Source organism: Thermobia domestica, chromosome 14 (genome assembly GCF_964235325.1).
Source record: "Thermobia domestica chromosome 14, izTheDome1.hap1.1, whole genome shotgun sequence".
In the NCBI taxonomy this organism is placed as follows: domain Eukaryota; kingdom Metazoa; phylum Arthropoda; class Insecta; order Zygentoma; family Lepismatidae; genus Thermobia; species Thermobia domestica.
The window spans coordinates 83,834,079-83,840,809 of record NC_137467.1 but is presented as its reverse complement, the minus strand read 5'-3'; the positions used below and the strand labels follow the sequence as shown (position 1 = coordinate 83,840,809).

The window sequence follows — 6,731 nt, the reverse complement described above, 5'->3', positions numbered from 1 at the left end:
TGAAGTACGAGGGGGGGACCCAAAAAAAACGGGAATTGTGCTGCAGTGGGGAGGAAGAGTGGGGGAACCCATTGTTGTACCAGTTGTCCGTTACGATCACGCCACCTGCGTCAGTGTGCGAAGTTGTGTTGCTGTAAGTGCATCGGTTCGCTCTTGAGAGTTTGTTTAGTAAAACAACTTTTTCCAGTTCGGCGAAAACGTGATGGCAGATTATCGAGAGCAACGAGCTGCTGTGAAATTTGGTTTCCTGTTGGGGAAATCGGCCGCGGAAACTACTGTAATGCTGAAGACTGCTTATGGGGATGCTGCCCTAAGTAAAACCAGAGTATACGAGTGGTTTGCACGTTTTAAAAATGGAGAAATGTCAATTGAAGACCAACTCCGTTCAGGACGCCCCTCAACGGCAAAAATTGTCGAAAACGTCAAAAAAATCAATGCCCTCGTTCGTGATGACCGTCGCCGAACCATTGATCAACTCTGTGAGATGTTTGAAATATCATGGAGTTCAATTCAGAGGATTTTATCAGAAGATTTGCACATGAGAAGGGTTGCAGCCAAATTTGTTCCTCGCCTTCTCACAGACGCGCAAAAGGAGCGTCGACTTGAGGCATGTGTTGAACTTCAAAATCAGCTCAAAGAGGACCCTGACTTTTTTTGCCAAGGTGATTACTGGTGATGAATTGTGGTGCTATGGCTACGATCCCGAATCAAAGCAGCAATCAAGTCAGTGGAAGACAAGTGGCTCTCCTCGTCCCAAGAAAGCTCGCCAAGTGAAGTCACACATCAAGACATTGCTCATTTGTTTCTTCGATTGCAGAGGTGTTGTGCACGCGGAGTTCGTTCCCCCGGGTCAAACTATTAACCAGGGGTTCTACTTGGAGGCTTGGAAAAGAGTTGAGTTGATTTTGAGTTTAACGTCCCGTTCAGCAGCGAGGCTATATGAGACGTGGACCTACTGATTAACGTGGAATCCGAACCACATGAGCTCCCGCCGGGAATCGAACCCGGACCTCCCACGCCAAAGGCGCGTACGCTAACCGCTTAGCCACGGAGGAGCTCAGGCTTGGAAAAGATTGAGGGAGAGTATCCAGAAGAAAAGGGCAGATCTTTGGCGCACAGGTGAATGGTTCTTCCATCATGACAACGCTCCGGTCCACACCGCCCTCTCCGTAAAACAGTTTTTGACCAAAAACCGCATGACACCAATTGTGCACCCCCTACTCACCGGATCTAGCCCCCTGTGATTTCTTTTTGTTCCCCAGACTCAAACGTGACATGAAAGGAAAGCGTTTTGCCACTGTGGAGGACGTAAAACAAAAATCGCTGGAGGTCATAAAGAAGATCCCGATAAGCGATTTTCAAAACTGTTTGGAACAATGGAAGGATCGTTTTCAGAAATGCGTTGCGGTCCATGGACAATACTTTGAAGGTGATGAAAATTTGGCGTAAAAATATTAAGAAATAAAGAAGTTATGACGAATTTCCCGTTTTTTTGGGGTCCCCCTCGTATATCGTTCGATGACTTTATCATCTTTAAACATTGATAAATGCTCTTCATCGTGTTCGTAAAATCACTTGATCAATTCATAGTTTTTCACAGTACGAATCATGTAACACTAAAAAAAAGTTAGTGATCTAAGATTTAAAAAATCTATTGTTACCGACGAAACTAATAAAATTTCTCGTCTCGTCTCAAACTTACAAAAGTAATTCTTGTCTCATTTTCGAGACGAGAATCAAGACGAGACTAGAAATTTCTCGTCTCGTAAGCAACACTAAATTCGGATGTGAGCATTCATGAAGCTAATACTCTAACATTTTCACAGGTAACGGTGACAGGTAACTGTTTCACGAGTAACGGTGACAGGTAACTGTTTCATGAGTAACGGTGACAGGTAACCGTTACATGAGTAACGGTGACTTTAACGTTGGATATCCATACTTCGTACATGGAAATATTTTGTTATCCTCTCTATTGTCTATACCAGAATGTACAGGGAGTCCATAAAGGCCTGCAGGAAATAAAACTATAACTTGGAAACCGTTATGTTTAAGTGTATACATTTTTGGGGTTGGAAGAAAGGAAGTTTAAAGTTTTGTTCTGGCCACAATGCTCGATGCTGGCCAAAATACTCGATAACGTTTGCCTTGGTAATAACGTGACTTAAGATGGCGTCTATTAAAGAAAAGGCATAATGTGTTTTGTGGTTTGCGGAATTAAAATCTTGCGTTTCAGTGCGGAGAAAGTTCCAAACAACGTATGGGAACCTCCCCCCCAAGCAGAAAAAAGAATCAAGAGGTGGTACGAGAAGTTCAAAGAAACAGGAAGTGTGTCAGATTTACCACGCAGTGGACGATGTAATTCACACGTTGCAGGACAGCGTAGCCAGGAGTCCAATGAAGTCGCTTAAACGTAGGTCATTTGAACTCGGAATACCGAAGTCAACGTTACACAAGATCGTACGGAAGAATTTGAAGGTCCTGCCCTATAAGTTAAAATTTGTGTACGAGCTGATAGAGGAAGACTGTGACGTGAGAATGGAATTTTGTGAGTCAATGCCTACCCGCATACAAGAATATGGTGACCTTCTGTCTCGATTTCTGTTTTCAGATGAAGGCACATTTCATGTATCGGGAAAAGTGAACAGGCACAACTGCCGAATTTGGGGGGTGGAAAATCCACGTGAATTCGAGGAGCACAAGCGGGGTAGTCCCAAAGTCAATGTGTGGTGTGCTGTTTCAATGAACCACATTATCAGCCCTTTTTTCTTCGAGGAAGAGACGGTAAATGGTAACAATTATCTGAACATGCTACAGACATTCCTTTTGCCAGAACTTACTAGGTTAGGCATCATTAATGAGGTCCCCATGCAACAGGATGGGGCACCGCCTCACTATGCCCTTCAAGTTCGACAGTTTCTTAACGAAGAATTTAAGGAGAGATGAATTGGCCGAAGAGGACCCACACCTTGGTCTGCAAGATTACCAGATTTGTCGCCTTGTGGTTACTGGCTGCGGGTACACGTGAAGACCAAGGTGTATTCGCAGAAGCCAGGTAATCTGCACGATCTCAAGAACAAAATAACTGATGTGATTTTGAACATTCCAGACGAGCACCGCCAACACGCAATTATTGGTTTCCCAAAAAGACTGCAAGAGTGTTTGGACGTGAATGGTGCACAATTGGAGGTTTGACGATGAACCTTAACTAGCTGAAACAAAACTTTGAACCTTTCTGTAAGTACACCAAAAAGTATTTGTTAATACATTACGTAGTTTCCAAGTTATGGAGTTTTACTTTCCTGCAGGACTTTATGGACTTCCTGTATTACAAATCTTTTCCTTAAAATTCAAGAATAAAACATTTACTTCTCGTATTTCTTGATTTAACTGGTTTAAGACTCGCTGGCATAGTTAAGTGGTCTGAGCCAGCGAGTCTTAAACTTGGCAATTTCAAGAACTCCTCTCCTATGATGTGACTTTTGCCGGATTTCTAACCGTTTCTTTAACAGAAGATAAGAAAATATTTTTCAGTGTAAATTTATATATATATATATATATATATATATATATATATATATATATATATATATATATATATATATATATATATATATATATATATATATATAACTTGTTTCAGAAAAAGTACAAGGCAATCAATTCAACCCGTTTATAGAAATATATATGTTGTGGATATATATTTACAAATAACTTGGAGCCATCGGTTTTGATACTTTTTTTTGTATAAAATAATGTACCTTCTCGGTGGTTCCATAGTATGATAGTACATACAATTTTCCGTTGACAAGTATCAAATAAAGGGGAATTCGAGGGGGTAATAATTCCCTAGGATATAGTTATCACGTGTTCTTGATGTTTCTTTGATGTATCTTTTGATTTGGTATGGTTTTCCATTGAAACATATCTAATAAACAGGAATTCAAGGCTGGTAATAACTTCTTAGGGTTTTATTACCCCCCTCGTCGGGGTGTTTCTTTGACGTATCTTTTGATATAGTGTTATTTTTCGTTGAAACGTATCAGATAAACGGGGACTTAAGGTAGTAATAATTTCCTAGGATATTATCACACCCCTCATCAGGGTGTTTCCGTGATGTGTCTTTTGATATAGTATGATTTCCTGTTGAAACATTTCAAATAAACGGAATTCGAGGGGGGTAATAATTAACCCTAGTAATAATTCTTAGAGTAAAGATTCGCCGCTACACTGGCCCTGCTGTTGTTAATAATGTCATATTGTGTCATAATGAAAGGATTGCTGGAATATATCTTAAATCTATAATAATATCAGTTCGACCTTAGTAGGAGGCGTGTTTTCGAGCCTGTATTGTTAGGAAAGGAAGAATGCATATGTTTTAGCAACATAAAAGTACATTTTCCCTATTTTCTCTAAAAACTACGCATAAGGATTCATTCTTAAGCATGTCATTTACCTTCAAGTTTGATCCTATCTAAGACTTGGCATACCTATGTTCTATCGTTGGACATTTTTTCCATTGTATTGTAACAGAGGTTGCAACCTTCTAAGATCTACGGCGCAATCCTTTCCTTCCAAATTTACTCTCTCCCCTCTCTAGAACAAAGGTAATAGACTGGAGTTGGTTATGAAAAAATCAAGATAACTTGTTTCAACCTAAGTTTTATTCAATTTCGAAACTTTTTGTCGATCTTAAAAGCACCATTATTGTTAGGGATAGAGATGCATTTCCAGAACTAAGGGAATGGATCTAGCTACGCTACTAGAACACAAGTCCAGGAGGCAGCAGGGTGCAAGCGAACTTTTGCGGGTGATAGGAAAAAGCGGTAATGTTGGATGCTGATAAAAATTACTGAAGATAAGCGATTATTGGAATTCAATATCTGAAATATTCTTTAATATAGGCCTAAGAAGGTAAAAAAAAATCTGTTCATGAAAGCTCAACATAAAGATCTAGTGCAGGGGTCTGCTAACTATCCCCCGCAAGATTCGTTTTTGCGTTTGGGAGCACTTACATGTGCGAATTATTTACGATGTGAAAATACAAAAAATGTTTCCATATGTAGTTGGACTATTAGAAGGGTTCGATCCCAACTAGCGCCAAATGAATTTCTGATGGACAAACACCGTGTGCATGGGTTTTCTCGGGGTTCTTCCGCTTACTCCCACTTTCTTCATTCCACCATTTCATTCATTTCTCATCATCACCATCTTCTTTAGCCTAGCCGGCATATGCGTGGGACATAAAACTTCAAAACTTCAAATATTTTCCTTTTGCTACTCAAACTTTTAAGAAATATCACTAAAATAACAAGTCGTTAACCAAATTTTGTAAAATTAGGTATATTTCAGTTTTAGAGTTATCGAAAACTATCTTGAGATGGAATCAGGCTGTTTTGTAATCTTAACTACTTTGGTGAGAACCGGCGTCCACATGTTCTAAGAAGGAAAGAAAGAAAGGAACGAGAAGTTCTTCCTATGTTCACACAATCACGTTATCGTAATTGTTTCATCCTTCTTTCTGGGCTGCCATCCCTCGCTTCCCACCTGAAATTTCCTCCTCTAGTTATTGTATAATTTATGGCAAATTGTGCCATTGTCAATGAAAGATTACGTATTCCCAAAAAATCTTATTGGTGGAGCTAGCATTCCTAAAGCTTCTTGTGGGCAGCCTTGTACCCTAGTATTATTGTAGAATCGGGCTCTTATACGTCTTTAATTATTCAGTTTGATAAAACGGTAATCATGCCTGTTGTTCTGTATGGTTGTGAAACATGGTCGCTTACTTTGAGAGAAGAACGTAGACTGAAAGTTTTTGAGGACAAGATCTTAAGACGAATATTCGTACCCGAGAGGAACGGGAATGGTGAATGGCGTAAACTTCATAACGAGGAACTACATAATTATATCGTTCACCAAACATTGTTAGGATCATCAAATCTTGGAAGCTTATGTGGGCAGGTCATGTGTAGCTTATGTGTAGCCAGAATGCAGGCCGGTAGCTAGCCCAAAAATGTAGGGGGGAGGGGCGGTAGAAGTTAGGGATGCCCGATCCAACTAATTATAGTTCATCATCATATTATAGTTCATTTGCAAACTCACCGTGAAAATTTTAGGGGGGCAGTAAAAATGTAGGGGCCGGCCCCCCTAGACCCCCCTTATATATGGACCTGCCAGAATGGAAGAAAGTAGAAACACTTTCAAAGTTTTCACTGGAAACCCAATCGGAAAACGGCCATTAGGAAGATCTGGGCGCAGATAGGAGGACAATATTAAGATGAATCTTCTAGAAAAATGGAATACAAAGTAGAAACTAGATCCAGTTGGCTAAGGCTAGAAGTCAATGGAGAGCTTTTGTGAACACGGCATTGAACCTCCGGATTCCATAGGTCATAGAGTTAGTAGTTAGATATTAATCAATCTAAGGAGCCCTTCCCATCATGTATATTAATTGCATCTAGTTAAAGCATACTATATTGGTCGCTTGAATGGCACGTGTGACAAGTCTAAAATGGAAATTTTCCAGAAAGTACATTTGAAGTTCAATTATCTCACAGAACTTTTTTAAGAAAAAGACTTTCGTAAACAGTAAATTATTAGATTATAAATTTTATACTTATAACTTTGGTTGCCAACACAACAAAGATAATTTTTCATGAGGTGTTAAACCTCAAATGTCTTTCCTGGAAAATTTTAATTTTGGACGTAACGTCACTTAGCATCCAAACAGT

At 39.7% G+C, this 6,731-nt stretch overlaps 1 pseudogene; it reads left to right on the top strand.

The window, feature by feature from the left end:
• The first annotated feature begins 202 nt into the window (after window positions 1-202).
• Window positions 203-676, top strand: LOC145669893 (protein GVQW3 pseudogene; annotated as a pseudogene).
• Window positions 677-6,731: the final 6,055 nt, after the last annotated feature.